We start from the raw sequence: 21,369 nt of genomic DNA, 5'->3' as shown, positions 1-21,369 counted from the left end.
TGTTGCAATTAAACTACGTCATATGCAAGGACGGCATTGGGGATTGAATCCACATATCCGAAAGGTCCTTTTTCATATCGTTATTGAAAAAATTGTCACATATTGTGTAGCTATATGGGCATATCCAATGCAGGGGCGAAGAATTATACATCTTCTGAGTATACAGAGACCATTTGCTTTAAATATAACTAAAGCCTTTCGAACAACATCTTCAAATGTAATAAATGTCCTGGCCGGTTTAATACCACTTCATATCAGCACATAACTAGAAGCCACAATGCAGCAAGTAAAACTACTGGGCCATGTACCTACCTTTAATGATACTCAGTTCTCCCCATATGTTTATGAAAGACAGCCAAATCACCTAGAAACTCATCTACCAATACAAAGATTAGGGATTCGGGTCAAAACAAGTAATAAATACCTTCTTCCTGCTACAGAATATGAGATCTATACTGATGGATCTAAAATTAATGAGAATGTTGGATGCGCTTTCGTGACACTTCATAATAGCATCATAATTCACCAATGGAAGGGTCAGCTCCACAAAAATAATTGTGTATTCCAAGCCGAGGCAGTGGCAATAAGTAAAGCAATAAAATACGTTAAAGAATATTGCAGACATAATATAATTATAAAATCTGACAGCCTTTCCACACTCTACGCAATTAAAAATCCGAAAACTACCTCTTCTATTATTTCAGCAATTCAGAAAGATTTACAACTTAATGTTTCATGCAAAATAACTCTAGAATGAATAAAAGGTCATGCCGGAATATACGGCAATGAAATAGTGGACCAACTAGCTAAAGAGGCTGCTATAGTCCAAGATACAGAATTTATAGATATACCATGGCCAACCTCTCATCTAAAAGGGCATCTTTTATCAATTGCCATATCAAAATGGCGAGATGAATGGAATAACAGTGAAACGGATAAAAGAGCACATCAACACTTTGCCAAGGTAAACCCACAAAGACTAATTGCAAACCCACAATTAGTGCACTTTGTTTCAGGCTACGGACCTTTCCCCGAATATTTCGAAAGGTTTGGTATTTCAAACACGAGTACTTGTATTTGCGGCCAGCTGGGAACGCCTGAACATTACATTATAACTACCCACTCACTAAAGATTTTCATATTAAAATGCCAACAACAAATATTCAAGCTTTTGGTAAATTCTTAGTAAAACAAAAATACACAGTGCAAAAAATCACAAAAATAATGGACATCCTAACAAAATTGGGCACAGATTTATGTCAAGTAATATAATTTCATATAAAAAGTTATAAAAAAGATGTAATAGTATAATAAATAAAGAAGGAAAGTAATAAGTGCAATCTATAATAGAGTAAAGCAAATAACATCAGTGCTCATAATTTGAAAAAGTGATTAATTTCTAGCAAAACGTATCTATCATATGTATTATACTTAAAATGTACATGCATTTAATATGTACATGCATTAAAATTACGATAAATAAATACTGACTTTACTGACATCGCGACAATAAATACTGACATCGCGATTATGAAGGCATGACGCATTGATAGTTAAACTGTCATAAAGATATAAACTTGAAAATCGAGTTACAAGAAAGCATACCCTTGCCGATTCGGTGTGATCAAAGACAGATAAGATTCAGTGACATACAAAAGGAAGAGAGACGAAAAACTTTGGAAATAAAATGTACTATTCTGGAAGACATTAGCACAATATATAAGGTATAATATGAGGCAGCAAAATGAAAGGAATTTTGCAAGAGGACTTACACAACATTCTAGTTGAAATAATACAAATAACAAAAGAGAAACTTCACGATAACGATACAATATATAGACTGTTTAAAATAAATAGAAATTGCAAAAGAAATTAATTAGAGAAAATTCTCCAATCAAAATTTATGTAAAAAGTTATGCTAATAATGTGAATACAATTATTGTATAAAATTTATTTGTAAATCAGCCATAATATATGGCAATGTAAAAATTTAGAAATATTAATAAATACTAGACAAGGGTGGACGTGGGCAGAGCCGATTAACCGTAAATGGTAGAGAGATAGTGCCCACGTCCTCGGTTACTACTACTACTACACTTATCAATTAAAAAGAACTGCAATATAAAGAAAAGCAAAGCATCATTTCTTGATTTATACATTTCGTTTTCAGTGTTATGTCTATCGGTAAAAACTGTGCAGTCTGCTTGGCGCTAAGAGCTCATTCCGACATATCATTTGGCATACAGTAGACGCCAGGGCGGGGCGCGCGTCACCGACATGTCGGCAAGAAAGAATAGGGACGATCTGGTTTACTTTAACACTGAAACCTATGGCGTTTGTATCACATAACTCTTTTTAATTATTAAATGTGATGCGTTGTATAATGATGAGATTATGAAAGCCTCAGTTTTTTCCAAATAGGATTTAATATATCTCATTAAAGCACTTTTTACTGCATTTCGCGCATTTTTTTCACGCGTAATTCTTGTACAAACATCTTTACTTTGGTAAAACGGTAAAAACTAAGCACAAAATTCATGAACTTAATTTTGCGTAAAAATAAAGTAAAATGAAATAAGATTGATAGTACGCGATGCTTTAAAATAAATAAGGTAAAATTAAACAAGATCTAATATTTTTTTTTTTTGAATTTAATGAATATTTTCAGGCAGTGATTTTCCAAACTATAATAACATTACAAAACGATCATATTTATTTCATTATATGATCATTAAATTATTAACATTAAAGTGGATTAGTTATTTTAATAATTCATAAAATTCGGAGCATAAAATTTTCTGAGAGTAATGAAGGAAAAAAAATATAAAATAAAATCTAGAAGCACTCTTTTTTTTTTAAAAAGTTTTGTATGTTACCTATATTTATTGAATATCATGTTCTTTCCCCGTAAACCACATACATTTGAAAACAGATATCTTTAGAATTTCCGCACTGGAGATAAAACTGTTATTTTCCATACAGTGCTCGCTCTGAACTCGTTGAGTTTATTAATCCAAAATTCGTTAAAGTTTTACAAAATATGAAATAGATTAAAACAAATTCGAAATTCGGCCGTTCAGATGCCTGTGTTCGGGAGGAGGATTACATTATTCAAAATTTGATGGCTCTAGATACCGTCGTTTTTGCCACAGTGCGAGAAACATACATGTATCCATGGATATTCTTCATTATTTAATTTCTTTACATATAATACAGGGCGATAATATTTGGTAACAACAATCTGCAAGGAGACACGGACATTTATAGTAAAACAGCGCAAAATGCCGCTTCGAAACTAACAGCCTTTCTAGGCTACCGCTCCTTTGAGCTAATAAATTAAATTAACAGCAAATAAAAAAAATCTTATGCAGAACTAAAAATAAATTAAAAAAATAATCACTATAAAATGCAAGCAAAATTAATAATTACGGTTAAATACAATTTTAATATTATAATTAAATGTATGAAAATTTTTAAGGAGTCAAAAGTAAAAATAATCACCATGATGTATTGTGAAATATAATTGAAATAAAATTCCTTTATAGAAACTGTGCTATAATACTCATCTATAATTTTAAAAAAGCAGTACAATTTAGAATTTTAAACAAAACTTTCAAAAATTCGTTTTTAAATATTTTAGTATTTTTTACTTATTTACACCATTAAAAAGCACAAAAATTGCAAGAGAAAATTGCTTGTTTGAAATTTTCTATTAGTTCAGATTTAGAATATTATTTTCTAAAAGTAGTAGTTACAAATTTCCTTACAGCACAGGAAAAGCTAAAAATATATCCAGTATTTTGTAGTAAAATAAAGCATGCAATAGCTTTATAATTATTTGGAATGTTAATTATGCTTGATAAATATGCTAAATTTTTAAAAATCAATCTCAATTTCAAAAGTAAAAATATGTAGAAATTCTAATTTGTGAAATGAGGCGCTACAACCAACTTTTTCTTAACAATTATACACGCTGCAATAGGCAACCAATATTAAATTTTTGCAAGTCGTCCCTACTCCTCCGGATGTGATCAAGGTGACAGCCTCAGACGAGGGAGAAAACCCGTTTGGGTTGGTCTATTTCTTATAAGGTCCATGCACTTAATACGATTACGTTTGTCGACGGCTAGTTTGATAACAATAAACGATAGGGAAAAATATCGTCAAAACAGTACCGAAATGTAACTAATTTAATATAAATATAACTAGAAACATATAAATAGACGCTTTCACAGCATTTGAGTTAGGAAAAAGAAAAGAATTTGTGAACGCAAACGTTCATTCATGAACTGTTTCTAATGTTCCTGAAAATTATTTGACTGATTCTATATCCCTAACCTTCATACACGGAGGGCATATCTCATTTACAGAAACAGAACGTGCCAATGTACGTATAATTTAAAATTAGGTAAAGAAAAGCAACTTTAGTTTGGCGTAGACGTTTTCAGCGGATTTCCTCCGCCCCCCAGGAACATGGAAAAATCTTCTCCTGAAATATTTTGCTCTGAAGAAGAGGAGCCTGTGTCCTTGCCGACATTTTTCTGATGCTTGGCTTTTTTATAATCTATTTTGATCTTTTTTGAATACTTCATTCAATTAAATAAATATTCTATTAAACTTTAATAATATTAACCTACTTATTGATTACTATAACTTATTGATTACTACAAGCGAAGTATTTTACGCGTTTTCGTATCCATATGAGTGAAACTTAGGCAATTCGATAATTATATTCGTATAATAACATTAACCGCGTTATTTAGCAGCGTCTGCTGCATTAAAAATGATATATTTATTTACATACTCAAAAGAATGTTAAAATATTATAAATTTTTTTTAAAAAGTTCATAGAGAGTAAGCCATCTGGTGATGTTCTACATTGCTAAATTTATTAACTGCGTGATTTAACTGTTTCACGACTAAAACGCCCGCGGCAGCCTTTCATTCAAATGACCAACAGCTAAGATCGCCATGCTAAACTTCTACCTTCCGCTAAAGCACACAATAGCTAAGGTGCAGTTACTCCAAATGGATCGTGTTATCAGTTCATCTTTATTATTGACAACTGTAAAAGGATTCTTTCCTGGTTCCTTATCTTTAGGTCAATAGAGACTTAGTATACACTCAGGGCTAATGGAAGCTCCTCTGTTAGGATCTAGAAACAATATCATTTGAAACCACTTCACAACTCTTTGTTCGTCAATGAACGGGGGATGAAATTGTTGTGAAACTTAAATGGATTTTCAGGTGTATGGGTATTTTAAGTAAACAGGATGGCCTTAGCCTTTTTAGCCTAAAGGTAAGCTTTTTTTTTAGTTCTGCGTAAGCCCAGAAGGGCTATTAATTTCAAAATGGCATTTGCGTCGATTCACTTTTCAAACTGTTGCCACCAAACATTATCGCCATGTATTATATTTAAAGAAACTAAATAATGAAGAATCTGCACGAATGCGTGAATGTTTATCACATTATGAAGAAACAACGGTATCTAGAGCCATCAAATTTTGATTAATCTGAAATTGAGAGAGCAGAACTCTTAGCTCAGCATCTGGAATTTCAATTTTTGCACAAACAATATTCATGAAACTGCAACAGAAAACCTTGTTCACAGTTTTCATTAAACTTTCACAATAATTCCACGCACAGACAACATCATTCCAGCCTTACCGTCAGAAATCTACGCCTTCAATCGATGCTCAAGAAAAGGAGTAGCCCCCAGCATCGACTTTATTACCAACTGCATGATCAAAAGATTCCCGATAAAGACCATCTTCACACTTACCAAAATCTACAACTTAATCCTGACATGGCAGCACTTTCCCGAACCATGGAAGACTGCTACGTTCCTATCCTCAAGCCCGGCAAGCCTGAATTTCAGCTGAAATTATACCGGCCCATTAGCAAGATCTGTGAAGCGGTGTTACTCAAAAGAATCAACGACTTCCTGGACAACAACAACATTATCATACCGCACAAATTTGCGATTTAGGAAAGCACCTCTTGATGACCAATCAATTATACCGTGTTGTGGAGACCATCTCTGAGGGAATGGTAACCCGCAAGGTCACAGGTAGACTGTTCTTAGATATCGACAAGGCTTTTGACTGTGTTTGGTTGGATGTTCTCACATACACGTTACACGTCCTGGGCTTCCCAGGCTACATCATTAACATTATTAATTCCTACTTGACAGATAGACACTTTGTTGTTCACGTTCCTGGAACAAACTTCAGATGTTAGAACTTTTCATAGTATAGAGGGCGCTGTTGCGTCAAAAGAATTCTGTGTTTTTACGTTATGTAACTGTGATTCGCCGTTGCGATGTATCTGTATTACTGTGATATATTTTGGTGTTTTCATTAAATATAAATGAAAGATATCGTCATGTATTTTTGTATCCAAATCAAGATCAAATTTACCACTGATGCAAACTCGTCGAACAAACAAAATTAGCGTTCGAACAAGAATCGTCAAGTTATTACTCGCCTTTCGAACTACGCATTCGTATCGTTAATCGCTTCCTAATATGTGGTGCTGTCGCCGGGAATTATCGTAATGGTGGGGTGAGTAAATAGTTTTGTTGAAAATTTTTGTTTGAATAGAATATTTTTTAATTGTTGAAGTAGTAAAGTTGTTTGATGTTGTTGATCTTGTTTGGTAAAAGTTTACAACTTCAGGTTTCGCATTTACTGAATATTTGCATTGGTATTTGCAAGTAAGAAAATGTTGTGCTTTCTTAGAATTAGAATTTGTTGTTAATTCTTGAAGTGTGATTTGTTGTTGAAAATTACAGTTTGTTTTCTTAGAATTCTAGAATTAGAATTTATTGTTAAAGTATCTGAGGGGTAAAATTTGTTGCTAGAAACTGTGAAAATGGCTAAATTGTTAAAGCTTCGAACTAAGCGTGACACACATCGTGAACAAACTTTAAAGTTAGTAGAAAAAATAAACATATATTTGAATGAATCAGATATTGACATAGATGCATGTGATTCATATTTAGAACAGTTGAATAGTAAAATTGAAATTATTAACATACTAAATAGTGACATTGATGAATTGTTGAAAGAAGAACAAGAAATTAAGGATGAAATTAACACAGTAGATGAATATAACGAAAGAATAATACCAGTTAAAGTAAAGTTGCAAAACAAAATTAAATCAATTGGAAAAGTTTATCAGTCAGGTGAACAAACAGTAAATCCAGAAAATGTTCACCTAAAAAAATAAAACTTTGCATTTAGAAAACAGAACTAAACTTCCTAAGCTTTCGCTTCCTCGATTCTATGGTGAGCCTTCAGAATATTTAGATTTTTGGAATCAGTTTGAGAATTCTGTACATAATAATTCTAATTTAACTGAGGTTGACAAATTTTGCTATTTAAAGTCGTTATTAGGTGGTAAAGCCTTAGCTAGCATTAAAGGATTCTCAATTACTCCAGAGAATTATAAACAGGCTGTTAAATTAATTTCTGAAACATTTGGCCAAAAAGACATTTTAATAAATGCTCACTTATCAAATTTATTAAATCTGGCACCTGTAAAAAATGCTTCTAACATTCAGGCCCTTCGTAAACTTTATTTTGAAGCCAAAACTCAAATTAGATGTTTAGAGGAATTAAATGTCAAATCGGAAACATACACAACAATACTGACTAACATAATACTAAAAAATCTGCCAGGAGAATTGACTCTTGAATTTTCGAAGCAAAATATAAATAATTGTGGTACTTTTCCGTTTTGCCGGCGCAAGCGATGAAGTCGCCAATAATGGTACAACCGATGCCAAACGGAATATTCTCGCTGGTAACCTTTTACGCCTCATTTTCAAAACAAGTCGCAGCTTTTTCGAATCAGATTGATTGTTTCTTTCAATACTGGCATAAAATTACATAGAATTTTTATCAGATAGTTCAGTTTTATGTCTAAGGCCATTTTCGGATATTAAGTCAATTAGGATGCAATCACAGCGCTTACACGAAGCCGAAAATATAGAAAAGTCAAGGGTTAAATTCATCAATTCTAATGAGAATGAATTAGCGAAGTAAAGCAATGCAGTTTTACATAATTTCTGAGTAAGCTATTCGTACGAATTGAAATATTTCTTGCATTTAAACTTGTGTTCCAAATTAAGATTTAACTTGAAATTAATGTAGATAATTACTGAGAGCATTAGATTTTTGTAGAGTAGTTTACGTGAGATGAGATCGCTTGGGGTCACGTGATATGAACCAGCGAATCAGGATGTTGAACCATGAAAGCATAGTAAATTCTTAATTTAATGTCTTTTTACAAATTTATTGTCTTTATTTATTGGCTTTTTATAAAATTTTTAGCGATATTAAAATGTTTATGCCTTAAACATTTTACTTCAAAAAAAGAATTCTTAGAAGTAACATTTTTTTAATATTTTTTATGTGTATACTGTATGTTGTCGCCAATAAAGTCTGCTTGGCGAGATTTGCGTCGGCGAAACGGAAAAGTACCATAATTGTCATGATTTACAGGAATTGATGAAGTTTTTATACAATGCTATTAGTGCAAGAGAAAAAGCATTTCGTATTAAGTCTAATAATGTATCTTCATATAATAATTTTCATTCTAACCAACACAAACAAAACAATTTTCGAAATCAGAAACGAAACTTCCCTCCGAGTCCGCAATAATCAACACGCGTCAGTAACAGAATTTATGGCGAAAACTTCCCAAGTTTGTTCACTGTAAGACTGAATGTGAAAACATGACTGTACAACAAAAAAGGGATAAATTAATTAAGGAAAGGAGATGTCTGTTATGTTGTAACACAAACTGTTTTGTGAAAAAATGTAATGCTAAACAGTATTCATTCTGCTTTGGTAGACACGCCAAAGCTATTTGTTTTAAATTTGAAAATTCTAGCAAGTGTAAATCTAATTCAAAACCGGAAGAAGAAAAACCAAAGGAAATGGAAATTCAGCCTACTATTTCGAATTCAGTTGTAAATGATAGGAATGTGATTTTATTGCAGTGTGTTAGGACAGAAATTGTTGGTCGTAAATCGTCAGGTATAGTTATTGCAATGTTTGATAACGGTAGTGAGAAGAGTTTTATTAAAAGAAATGTTTCTATGAAGTTGGGATTAAAATGTCTAGGGTTAGAAACATTAAAGATTTATTCATTTGGAGCAAAGGATCCTAGGTTGCAAACATGTCGCAGAGTTGAAGTGAGATTGCGAAATATTTTAGATGGAAAAGAAGTCGTAATACAGGCGTTGGAAACAGATGAAATTTCGAGGGCGGCGATTAATTTGCCACATGAGAGTACAAGAGCTGAAATGGAAGCCAAGGGATTAACTTTAACGTGGGGTTATAATCAAGCGTCAGATGATAATGAAATTTCCTTGTTAATAGGTATAGATTTTTATTGGAATTTGACAAAAGGTTTTGAAAGGTTAAATACGTCTTTGGTAGCTGTAAACACAGAACTTGGATGGTCCTTGCAAGGAAATTGTGGTGATATGAGTAAAACGGCTGCTGTAAACTTAAGTTTTAGGTGATCAAAGCACTGTATCAGCTGAACTCAGTTATTTCTGGGAACTGGAAATTCTAGGTATTGAAAACAAGGAAGCGGAGTGTTTGACTTTAGTGGAACAGGAGATACTTGATGAATTTAATAATTCTGTTGGGTTCGTAGATGGAAGATATTGTGTAAAGTTGCCGTGGAAACCAGGTATGCAGGAGAAATTAGCCAATAATAGAGAAGTGGCTCGGAAACGTTTCGATGGTCTGGTTAGGAGATTTAGAAATGATACAACTTTTTATGAGGATTATAAAAGGTAATTGATGCTTATTGTAAGGAAGGTATCATTGAGAATTCGTCGTCAGATACTGAAGTGTCATATTCTGAGCAGTCATTCTACTTACCCCACCACGCTGTCATTCGCGAGGACAAATCTACTAGTCGACTTCGAATCGTGTTTGATGGTTCTTCTCATGAAGGAGGACAACTTTCAATTAATGACTGTTTATTTAAAGGACTAAACTTGTATCCAAATCTATTTGAAATGATTTTAAAGTTTCGACAAAATACAATCGCCTTCACAGCGTATCTACAAATTTTGATCGATCCTAGTGATAGAAAATTTACTAGATAACTCTGGACTGATGATATCGGTTCTAATTCATATCAAGAAATGAACTTTAATAGAGTTTTATTTGGACTAAAACCAAGTCCATATTTATTAAATGCAACTCTGAAATATCATTTTGATAAATGTAAACAAGAATTTCCTGATACTTGCAAATTACTGTCAGAATGGTTTTATGTCGACGATTTGATTGGAGGCGAAGAAGACTTGCAAGCGGCTTTGGAAATTACGACTGAAAGTGTAGAAATTCTCAAAAGATGTGGCATGATATTACGAAAATGGAAAACCAATTCCATGAAACTGCGTAAGCTGTGGAAAGATGCTGAGGAAAGGAGCTCAAGTATGGGACTTGATTCACTATCCAAAGTGTTGGGTCTAGTTTGGGATCCAGATGCGGACAGTATATCTTTCAACGTAAAAGAATTATCAAAGTTTGTCAAGAACGGAACTGCTTCGAAAAGGTTTATTCTTCGAGTAGTGGGTCGTATTTATGATCCTATCGGATTTCTTGGACCTTTCATCATAAAGCTGAAGTGCATTCTACAAGAACTGTGGAATCATGACATAGACTGGGATGCTAAACTTCCATCGTCACTGGATCACAAGTGGCAGTTGTGGTGCAGTGAAATCGAACACTTAGAAGATCTCCAGATTCCTAGATGTTATTTTTAAAATTTTAACTGTAAATTTATTTCATTTGAAATTCATTCTTTTCAGATTCATCTCTTTTAGCCTATGTAACTGTGTTGTATTTAAGAGCTATATCTGAAGATGGGAGGATAAGTATCAGTTTTATTTGTTCTAAAAGTCGTGTAGCTCCTCTGAAAGGTCTTACATTACCAAGACTGGAATTAATGGGCGCTTTATTGTCCGCAAGATTAGTCCATCAAATAAGTAAATGTCTTACTTTAAACTTAATACTTCTAGTTATTTTTGGACCGTATCGATGATTACATTATGTTGGATTAAGGGACAAGCTAGTAAATACGAAACTTTCTAAAAAATAGAATAGACGAAATTCAATCTTTATCAGATACCAATAATTGGGCTCATTGCCCTGGTAAGGATAACCCTGCAGATATCTTGTCCAGAGGAATTTCTGCAGAAAATTTAGCTACAAACCATCTTTGGTGGCACGGTCCACCGTGGCTAAGCCAATCACCTGAATACTGGCCTACTGAAAAAGAGAACTTAAAATCTACAGACGTAGACTTAGAGCTAAAAAAAGAATTTGAAAGTACAGTGCAAAATAACTGTTTGGTAGAAAATCCGAAATTTATTTTAGATTTAAGGAAATATAGTTGTTTGTTAAAAGTACTAAGAGTAACTGCACTAGTTAAACGGTTTGTTAATAAACTTCAAAAACGACAAACGATTGCAGGTCCCCTCACAGCAGAAGAACTTCAAAATGCTGAAATAGACTGGATAAAACATGAGCAAAACATAGAGTTCAACTTAGAATTACAGAACCTTAAAAATGGTAAGTCGATTCCTAAAAACTCACCACTTTCAAATTTAGCCCCATTTCTCGACAGTTGTGGTGTATTGCGCATAAAAGGAAGATTAGAAGAAGGAGCGTTTACAAAGGATGAAGCTCATCCTATGCTTCTTCCTAAGCAGTCTAAATTTACAGAGTTAATTATTATTCGAGAACATAATAAAATTTTTCATGGTGGAGTTGCATTTACGCTAGCCAAAATTAGGTCTAGATTTTGGATTCCACGAGGTAGACAAATTATAAAAAGAGTATTATGTAACTGCCTAATTTGTCGAAAGTGTAAGTTGAAACCAGCTAAACAAATAACTAGTCAACTACCTAAAAGTAGAATTACTGAAAACCCTCCTTTTACTGTAACTGGCATAGATTTCACTGGCCCAGTTTTAATAAAATCAGGAAAGGATACGCCTCAAAAGGCTTATATAACATTATTTACATGCAGTGTTACTAGAGCTGTGCACATAGAATTAATCACAAATATGTCAACAAAAAATTTTATTTTGTCATTAATGAGATTTTTAGCTAGGAGAGGAAATTGTAAAGTTATCATTTCCGACAATGCTAAGAGCTTTAGAGCCACTAATGAAATTCTTAAAGAATTAGCAAAAATTATAATAGATTCAAAATTGAAAGATTTCATATCAATAAACGGCATAACTTGGCAATATATTGCGCCTCACGCGCCTTGGTGGGGTGGTTTTTATGAAAGGCTTATGAAAAGTATCAAAGATCCTTTGAGAAAGATTCTCGGAAGGGCTCTTCTTAACTTTGAGGAAATTATGACTATTCTATCAGAAATTGAGTTAGTTCTAAATCATAGACCTCTTACTTATGTCCACAATGAAATAAAAGAGCCAGAAGCTTTTACACTTGCCCATTTCTTGTTTCCAGGCCAAGAAAATATTTCTTATCCTGTACATTTCGCCGATCTTTTCAGGAATGAACCATTGAACAGGCAGACTTTGACTAGGAGAAAACTGTATCAAACTAATCTTTTGAAACAAATTTGGAAAAAGTGGAAGGAGAATTATCTCCTCGAATTACAGTCTGCGCATACTTTTCTCAATCCATCTCCTGAAAGGAATCTTAAAAAGGGTGAGGTTGTATTGCTGGAGGGGTCGACGAAATCAAAATTTTTATGGCCTATTGGAATTATAGAAGAAGTTTATAAACGTAGGGATGGGTATGTGCGTTCATGTTTGATTCGTACTTCTCAAGGACTTTATCGAAGACCCGTCCAATTGATCTATCCTTTTGAAGTTTAAAGTTATATATATATGTATGTCTGTGTCATGTATTGTATTAATTTGCAATATAGTTTTTAGTATTGATTCGTCCATATTGATTTATGATTATATCTACATATATTATTGATGTGTAAATTTAGTGTGCTCTTAACAGAGCACAGATGGGGTGTGTTAGAACTTTTCATAGTATAGAGGGCGCTGTTGCGCCAAAAGAATTCTTCTGTGTTTTACATTATGTAACTGTGGTTCGCCGTTGCGATGTATCTGTATTACTGTGATATATTTTGGTGAAAGATATCGTCATGTATTTTTGTATCCAAATCAAGATCAAATTTACCACTGATGCAAACTCGTCGAAACAAAATTAGCGTTCGAACAAGAATCGTCAAGTTATTACTCGCCTTTCGAACTACGCATTCGTATCGTTAATCGCTTCATAATATCAGAAGCCATGCTATCCAGGCTGGTGTCCCACAAGGGTCCTTACTGTGCCCTACATTCTTCAATATTTATGTGAATGACATACCATCCACACACGACACAACATTAGCTATGTATGCAGACGACACTGCGATCTTAGCACAAAGTGCATTCGTAGGTCCAGTCATTCAACGATTACTACATACACTAGAGACCTGGCTTACCAAGTGAAAGATTCAAGTTAACGTCGACCAGACACAGGCGATTATGTTTTCCAAGAAAACAAAGTTCAAGAAGAATCTCATATTCTATTGGCACCTCAATTCCCTAGGCCAATAGACAATAAGCTACTCATTCATAAGTCCACTGTACATCGATTACTCTGTTGTGCTAGTCCAGTTTGGACATATACTCGAAAAACTAGTAGGAAAAAATTACAAATATGTCAGAATAGTTTTCTGAGACAAATTGTTAATGCTGAATGGTACATCCGTAACAATAGAATCCATGAAGAGTTAGGTGTTGAGCATATGCGCACCCATTACTAGAAATAAGCAAAAAAATTTCACGAAAGACAGCAGCAAATCGATAACCTAATATTTAAGATTTGCAGTTATGATTATAATGATCTCACCAATATTGACAGGCCTCAGGCCCAATTAAATGCATGGATCATGTAAATTCTTGTAATATTTTATTTACCTGTTATTAGACCTCCTCTTTTATTGTTTCTTATATTCTGTTATGCATTCTCTTTCATTATGTATGTAATATAGAGTGTATATGTTTTTAACGGATTCGAATTGCCAATCTTTGTCCTACCTTTTCCATGTTACAACTCACCAATTCGACGGCTTCTGGGCTTTCAAAGATTAGCTCTTGCTAATTCATTAGCACATTTTCTCTTAACTTACTGCACATATATAAAAAATTATTTAAAAAATTCTAAAGCTTCTAAGGTTAGATTATAATAAAATTAGAAATTTTGTAATACATTCTACATGGAGTAGAGCCTTGTAGTTCACCCTGGTGTTTAAACACCGTTCCACTAGATCGAGGATAACGTAGTCTTCCAACCGAACATGGGCACCTGGAAGCCCGAATTTTGAATTTCGAATTTGTTTTATTGTCTACTTAAGGAAAACAGAAACGAATATTTAATTAACAAACTCAATGATACTAATTCGGAAGTCAAACAACAAAAATCAGCGTTATATTTTCAAAATTTTATTATTTATTTATTTCAAAAAAAAAAAAAAAAAAAATATAACGCTGATTTTTGTTGCTTGACTTCCGAATTAGTATTTATTCGGCGTGTTATTGTGTCTTAATTAAACTCGATGATTTCAAATCGAGCAATGGTAAAACTGCCCCCCACTTAAAAAAATGAAGAAAAAATTAGCTCCAATGCGCGAGGCTGTGGATCGGAAATTCTATATAGGTATGCTCTTTTAAAATTATTTTCTGACATTGCTCTTGAATTATATTTTACGTGTTAAGTGCGAAGAACATGATATTTAATAAATAAAGGTGGCACACAAAACATTAAAAAAAAAGGGGGGAGCCCTTTTAAGCGCAAAATAAAATCTGAAAACTAAGATCTTTTTTTCTATTTTTAAATTTTAGTTAAAAGTTATTTTGAATTGTGTTAAATGCGTAAAAGCAGATAATGTTCCATTGTTGTCTAACTTCAGTTTCATAATTTTTTGCACAGCATTTAATGACTGTTTATGGAACACTAGTGTTCCTCAGAACACAATTTGGGAAACACTGGAATAGAGATTTGGCTAATTTACAGCAAATTAGAATAGCATTTTTTGAAATACGTGTATGTTTATAGATTTAATGATATTAAAAGAAATGTCATTCATTCTTCATGATTTTTGGACTCGATACGGTAACACATCACAGTTACAGTGATTAAAAGAAACAATATTATTAAAATATCACAAATAATTTATTGATATATAAAATGCTATTAAATTAAATTAAAATTTTAAAAGTGTTAAAAACTGAACTAAATTTTGAAGTTTTTCTAGATTTTTAACCTGAAAAATGAATTTATTTCTTCAAAATAATAATTTGACACTTATCACTTCTGTATAATTTCAATGCAAACTGACGTTTTGGCATCTTACAGAAACCAAGAGTTTTAGTCCGAGTTTCCTGTTGGAAAGAATATGATGAGTATTGGAAGAATTAAAAAGAAAACGGTCAAAGAATTTCTGCTTAAAGTTTTTCCTCCGAGTCTGAATAGTTTCAGACTGAAAATAAATTCTGATCTTTTCCTTTAAATTAAATATTCTTAATCCCCCCATTTCGCTAGTTTATTTCATTTAATATGACGCTTGAACCAAAGCAAAATGCAGGCAATAGCTGATATTTGAATTATGGTTTCAGTCAATCGTCTTTTAATAATGTCTTGGCCCACCAGCGGCCGAGCGGTAAAGACGCTGAACACTGGTAGTTAGGTCCGAGGTTCGAATTCCGCGAACGGGCTGGCTGCATAGGCGTTTTCGTGGTTTTCCCCATGTGTAACGTGTATAAGAGCCAGTTTTCCTTAGAAAGTCCTCCAAGAAGGCATCCCTTCCTTAAGGCAGATAGCCCTCGTATGCTTTGCCATAATTAAAGAATTCAATCCAATTAAATAATATTGTACCAGTGTGTCTAATGTATCAAAACGTTTTCTCAAACGAAGCTATGAAGTATTTTTGTTTCCATGAATATCTGTCATCTAGATTAAAAGCATTTTCTCAAAGAAAAGTTTATAAAATAGCCCACATTGGCAAATCTTTTCTCAACTGTATCGAAACAAAATGACGATGGTTTGCTGTCTTCTTATAATACTGTTTTACCTATTGAAAGATCATGGAAATCATATATGATCGCGTAACAATTAATTCTACGAGCCTTAACGAAGTAAATATAACGAGCTATGCTACTAGGACAGCTAAGTGTACCTTGGCAACCGCTCGGAGCTCCGACTTTTGGAGGCAAGCAACTAAGTTGTTCTCATAAGTGACAAATTAATAAAGCATATGTCACTTTGAAGTACCAAAAAATACGTTTTAACCGGCTGCAACAGGACCTCACCGATTCGGAACGAGAGATAATTGAATATATAAATATATAAATACTAAATGAATCTTTTTTGTTTTTGGATAATTGAATATATATTTCTAGAACTTACGTGTTCATGGTTTGTGATGCCATGTGTAGAAATTGCAGCATGCGAAGTTTCCCGGTCGTGTTTTTTTGTTCTCTCGTTCATTATTAAACAAGTCAAAAGTTGTACAAATTATCTGAAATTAAAACATATGCACATAATTTTATATTTCAGAAAGGTAATATTGAACAGCATTTTAAAATTATCACATATTATCTCATGACAGTTACGAATTTCTTAGTGTGATTACATATACAGTACAGACCATTAATACTGCTACACCAGCAAGGAATGAAAATAACAGAATGATATTTATTGGATAAACACGTTGTAGTAGAAAGAACAACAACGTTTCAAGTTAACACCAAGGTTTGAACCCTGCGAACAGGCTGGCTACAGGAGCGTTTTCCTGATTTTCCCCAAGTGTAGCGTGTATACGAGCCAGGTGGCCTTAAAAAGTCTTCCGTGAAGGCATCCCTCCTTTCAGGCAGATAGTCCTCGAGGCTTTGCCGTAATGACATAAACCAAACCAAAAACAAACCAGGCTAACATTAAGGAATCTGAGATTTGTCCTGTAACAAAATCAAATAGGATCCAAAAACTATTGCCGTAAAATTAACAGTGAGCTTACAACAATGGTTTGCAATAAATTTTAACCCTAAAGTTGTTAAAATGGTCATTAGAGTACATGACTACATTGGAAGATCAGCGGGAAAAATATTCTTAATGGACCCCCCCCCAAAAAAAAAAAATGATACACTCCTAGAGTTTGCAAAATCTATGGTAAGCAAACACTTACAACATTGAACAATATTATATTTGCAGTTGAGTAAATTTAATATATGGGGTCCGATTAATGAATTATTGCGGGGCGAAACTCGAATGAAGATTTGGATCCAAACTATCTGTTGTTACCTACTATGAAGCAGGGGATGGAAGTACAGTGGTTTGGGGATGTTTCGCTGCCTATGGGATGAGAAATTTAGATTTAAAAAAATTATATGGATTAGCATAAATATATAAATACTTTTAAATGAAAATCGGAAAGCATCTACAAGAAAACTTGGAAAGCACAATACATTCCAAGTTCTATCAGGGTAACAGCCCTAAACATACAGGCCTAAATGTTTGTTTATGTTAACTGTTCTGAAATTATCAAAAAATCTCCACATTCTTCCGACTTAAACTCCATCAAGAATGTAAGGAGTGAGTTGAAGAAAAGAACAAAGAAGCATGATATTTCTTGGAAAAATTTAATAAAAGCAATTCTAAAGGAGGAATGGAGCAAAATGGAGCATTCTTACACGAAAATATTAGTTGAATTCATGTCAAAGCTCATGAGAAGTGTAATTTTAGCTAAAGGATATTAAAAATGATATTGAATGACTCGTTATTTTTATGTTTTTATTAAATATTAATTTTTTGTTCAAAGTTTCCAAATACTGATGTAAATTCATTTTGAGAACGTTTTGAATAAATTACACATTTTATCAAAAGCATTTTGAATAACGTTTTTCAGAACTCTAAAAAGATTATTAAAAATATATATGAAAGAAAAATAAATTAATTTAGCTAACATTTAGTAAATAATATTTGCAAACAAAACAGAAAAACACAAGCGTCCGAAAGCAAATATAAACCACTATAGATGTAAATTCCGAGTAGGGAGATGCGCATTAAATTTTTCTAAAAATGAGGGACAAATTAAACTGAGCGATTAAAAAGGTTTCAGAGTTACTGATCTAACGGATCTGTTTATCTGTATTATCAGGAATGTCATCAAGGTCAGAAGTAAAACAAGGTTTTAAAAAAAATTGTTTTTATAAAACAGGCTTATTTGAAACATTAAAATATTTAATGAACTAAAATAATAAAAATAATTTGTCATAGAGTACTTCAGAATTAAACGAAATTCATTATAATATAAGAAATAATATAAGGAATATTAAAAGCTCGAACACTAAAAGCCCGTGATAATTTACAAAGATAATTAATGTGTCGTACTTTTCACAATGGAATTACTTTTTTCGATTTCGTTATTTAGGGCTTTTGTTGTTTGTGCTACAAAACTGTTGATGAATTTTGTAAAAAGGATTACTTAATCTTTTATTTCCATTAAATTAGATAATAAAATATTTTTCTGCTGTTAGTTTGTTTATAATTTTAGGAGATTAAATATTAGCTTATTTTATAAAAATTTTCTTTTCGTTACTTTTTTAAATTTTATCGTTTTTAGCTACATGGCAGGTTATTAATGAATTTCTTCAAACGAAAAATCGTTTTTCAACGCTCACGCTTTCACTTCCAATAGTTATATTACATCAAATGGACGAAAAATTCGAGTGATTTCGCAAGTTTGCAGAAAAATCAGGAATTATTTTTAAAATTTCGTGAAAACTTCAGTTAAAAGAGTTTTTTGCCAGTTAATACGATGGTGCAAACAGCATTCTGAAAGTTTTAATTTGTTCAGTAAACGAAGGTATGTGCAAAAAATCGTTTTAACATTAAATTTTAAGCAATATGTATTGAATTTTGAAAAAAAAATCGCTTCATCACATTGATGAATGTGTGTGCAAATTTGCACGCAATAGTATATCAGAAAATAGTTTAAAAGCGATCGCAAAATTTTAACTATAACGGCAAACACTATGAACGTATTAAACAAAAACTTTCCGATACACTTTGGACTTGAAATTATATTAACAAATTAAATTTAGAGACTTTAATTTCAAGAGTTCGTTAGCGGAAATGCCTTTGAAATTTTTACTTTGTTTAAAATACGTTCAGTCAAATGTTAATATACTGAATTAATTATATTTTAACTGATGCTAAACATGCAAAGATTTCACTAGTTTCGCCATGAGTCGGACTCACTTTCTAATTGTTTAATTTCCACACTAACGATTAGCACGAGAACCCAATTTCTGTTCCGCATGATTATAAGCATGATATATAAAGAAATTACACATAGATAGTTGGAAAATTATGCCATTATCAAAGAGAACTGGGGCTAAACTTCTAATGTAACAGAAGCTATATTATAGATTTTTAAATTATGCGGGTGCAATATTTACATGATTCGTCAAAATTTCTTGAAAATTTAATCGGCTAGTTCAAAGAAATCACTCATACAAACAGGAAATTCACATTTTTATGAAATCTGAATGGAAAACGAAATTACTATGGAATCTTGTCAGCACCTTACTCTCTTAAAATTAATGTCATGTGTAACGGTGTATTTGTATAAAATTGTACACAAATTAAATTAAATTATAATTAAATTAAATTATTAAACTAAACAGAGGTATTACGTTAAATCAATGTAGTATAATACGACAAAATATAATACAGTCGTGTAAAGAAAAATGTGTCTTGACGGCGAAACGTGCCGATGGCGAAACGACCGCGGTGCGATGGTCACGGCGAATGCGGATTTAGCCAGATCTGAACGTACGTATTAGGCTAAGATATTTGACTTAATTATTATTTTCGTTCGCTTTCCTTTGGTTCATTTTATTTAAAATGGAGGGAAAATGTAATATGCATCCGTAGAGTGTTGAATGGTGTATTCACTAGAGTATGCGGGCACTAGCCATTATAGGCGTTGGCTACTACTAAGGCTGGAAGCGGTGGTCACTTTATTGCGCACGCAAAATAGAGGGGCCACCATTGCCTCCTATGAAGGGACAGACAATTTAAATCCATGCCTTCTCCGGGATTAGAGCTCCAAATCTTTGTAAAATTTATAATTATTCACAAAATCGAGTGGTTCTGGTTCAGTTTGGTAAATTATTGCTAAGCACACTAAGGCTATCTGCCTAAGGGGGTGACTTCATTTCTAAGGGAAACTGGCTCATATACACCACAAGACCGAATGATTTAGCTATGAAATACTAAATCTCAAAATTAGTTCACTCCCTTGATAACACTTGACATGGCAGGAAGAAACAGCTGAACGAGCAGGTGTGAAAAACAGAAGCACAGTTCAGTAATCCATTTTTCTGTCCAAATGTTCGAGAGATGCACGCAGGTTCATCATAAAAACACATGTGCCAGAGGCTCCCGGGGGGATTCAGTTTTAACACATTGATAACATGACATAAGGTAAATGGATCAGAATAGGAAAGCGAATAATAGACAGATAAACGTTACATAAGGGACATGGCATCTACATCAGATTATTAAGAATGGTTATAGGTCTCTTGGCGTTTTCTGGAGAACAGTAATTGTAGTGATACTATATTTAAATAATGCTATTGTTATATCCCCCAGTAATCAAATGAAAATTATGGCCCATAAAATAATAATAGGCTCCTATCTTGGTAATACCCAGCTGATCGTGAATTTTATTATCTCTGACATACCGTGTGCAGGTATAAGTAGAATTTCACCACAGGTCGTACAGGTATAGTCCCGCCATACTAACTGTGTAGTTGAGTCCCAGTTTTGAGAAAGAACACCCAGCAAGCAGCCTTTCTCAAAGAAAGATAGCTAGATTTTGTAAATGTAAATTTACAAAACATTTACAGTTGGATTGGAAACACTTGCATCGTAAACAAAATTACTATGATAATTATACTTACAAACTTGTCTGCTCATAAGCTTTTATAACCAGAAACACTCTTTTTTACCCACATATATAGCTTTACTTTTATTTATGTTTGATTGAATTTTATTTACTTAAAACCTATTATTATTATACATTTGATAAAGTAATATTATACATTTATAATAACCACTTTCATAAGTACGCTTACTTACATACTAAAGAATTAAGAAAAGAAATAATGAAATCTTAAATAAAAGTAACTTAGAATTTAAGTTATTTAAAAAATATAGTTTAAAGTACTGAAAATAATTAAAGCTATTATTAATTATGCATGCTTATTCTAAAGAGAAAAAATTGTATTAT

This window comes from Stegodyphus dumicola, chromosome 3, assembly GCF_044657685.1.
Source record: "Stegodyphus dumicola isolate Sdum_Otavi_A_Nest chromosome 3, ASM4465768v1".
Classification (NCBI taxonomy): Eukaryota; Metazoa; Arthropoda; class Arachnida; order Araneae; family Eresidae; genus Stegodyphus; species Stegodyphus dumicola.
This window is presented reverse-complemented; position numbering follows the sequence as displayed.